We start from the raw sequence: 2021 nt of genomic DNA, 5'->3' as shown, positions 1-2021 counted from the left end.
CCATTTTATTGGATTTGAATTTGTTGAAGATCAAAAGAGAGAGCGAGAGATAGAGAGAGAGAAGATAGCTAATGTGAGTAGAGAGGAGAGTATTTGACGTGTGTAAATATTATATATTGTTGCTTGTTTTTAGATTAGTGAACATTTATCCCTCAGTACAACCATTAATGGAAATTGATCTAATGTAACTCCCCTGTCTTTTTTTTCTCCTAATGTGTTTCTTTGCGGGCTTTATTATTCCCTCGGTATATTGTATCTTAGAACATCTCCAATGGAATGACAAACAACTGTTTGCCGTTCTTTGGTCGCTCCAACCGAGCGGCAATTCTTACGACATTTCATCGCGAATGAACAGTGCGACGCCAATATTGACGTTGCACTGTTCATCTTCGTCATTTTTTGGTCTCTACTGAACTTGCCAAAGAAACGTGCGAACGACCATTACAGGGTATAATGGCGTTCGATTGGAGATGAATCACGGCATTTTTTAGTTTCACGGTATTTTGGAGTGAATAATGAGATTTTTGGTTTGGAGATGCCCTTATATGCTCCTAATGTACTTTTCCCAAGAGGATGAGGTCTTAGGAATCATATGATGTGATTTTGGCTTTAATTTTAATTTTTTTTTGAGATGTAGGATTAGCTAAATTGAAGAACTATTCTTGGAGATGATATTGATTATTTGAACTTATGGTTGCTTTTATGAGCAGCGTTCAACCAATGGATCAGAGCGAGGTCTTAAAACTAGAAGATCCTGGAGAAGAGGAGGAATTAGAAGATGTATTTGTTTTAACTGATGAATGGAGGGAATTCTTTGCAAAATCTGAGGCTAAAAGGAGGATGGGTGAATTTTTTTTGTCCTTTATTTATATAATTTCATAGTTTGGGGAGAAAACCTATTCGATTAATAATGCTTGGATCATACATGATGCTTAAACTGTCTTTTGCTGTCTTCATATGCAGATAAACAGAAGAAGAACGAACACAGGAAGTGAGGTGCTCAATTGCCATTGTCTAATTTGAGCACATAAATTACAATGTTGGCAAAACGAAAAAAGTTTTTTTTTTTAATAACCAGTAAATTTTTTTAAGCCTTTTTTAGGGACCTATAGCCATACTTTGACTTGGATTGTGTTGATTGGTTCTTTTTATTTATGAGACAAGATCTTGAACATGTGGCTCTTGTATGTCCATACATGATACATGCCCATATAGATAACTCACCGATACTAAATAAATTCATCACCGCGGAGCTCCGTCAAGAGATGTGCTCCACCAGAACGAGCCTCCCCTGTGGAGCATCTACCGGAGCATGGCTAGAGACAAGCAAAAACCCGCCCCAATGAAATTTGTATTATTAGAGCTCGACCCTGTGGAGCTCAATCAAGGATGCAAATACATAGAAGAACAAGTTTGGATCAGAGAATTCGCCTAAGCAAGCTTTCACCTGAAGAGGTAATTGCCTTATGAGGACTAACTCCTTCATTAGTTTTCCCTATCTAAGCCTATGCTTCTTCCTCGTATATCCTCGTCCTAACTACAATAGTACAAACCTATTGAGCTTACTATCATTGCTCGACCAACTATGTTCTTCCCTAGTTCACAGTCACGTTAGCTCATAAGACTCGTTCCCTATGTAGAGGGCTTCATCATGTTTTGGGGCACTTGCCTTAATGGATTGGCTTAGAAGCCCATCTTGGAGGATCCAATCAAGACATTTGCTCCTAATGACTCACTCAGGGTGCTCATCAAAGGCATTTCGAGCCACGTTAAAGTTAGATGAGTTTGTGTATACTTTTCAGCCTAGTCCACCTATCTGTGTCAATCTATATTTGTCAAATCATGTATTATTTTTTTATTTTTTTCTAGGTATTATTGATGGAAGCCCTCTTGAAAGCATTAGTAATGCATAATGAGAAGTTTTATTAGTGGTATTAGTACACAAACATATATAAATATTGTATTATCTTAATTAATGCTGAGTTGGCACTTAACTATTGACTCATATGTAATAAGGCCAT

At 37.3% G+C, this 2021-nt stretch overlaps 1 long non-coding RNA gene across 1 annotated transcript; it reads left to right on the top strand.

Moving 5' to 3' along the window:
• The first annotated feature begins 715 nt into the window (after nt 1–715).
• LOC114578455 lies at nt 716–1994 on the top strand. Its single transcript, XR_003699477.1, has 2 exons — nt 716–844; nt 964–1994. It is a non-coding gene; the product is annotated as an uncharacterized LOC114578455 (long non-coding RNA).
• Nucleotides 1995–2021: the final 27 nt, after the last annotated feature.

Source organism: Dendrobium catenatum, unplaced genomic scaffold, assembly GCF_001605985.2.
Source record: "Dendrobium catenatum unplaced genomic scaffold, ASM160598v2 original_scaffold_34734, whole genome shotgun sequence".
In the NCBI taxonomy this organism is placed as follows: Eukaryota; Viridiplantae; Streptophyta; class Magnoliopsida; order Asparagales; family Orchidaceae; genus Dendrobium; species Dendrobium catenatum.
This window is presented reverse-complemented; position numbering and strand designations above follow the sequence as displayed.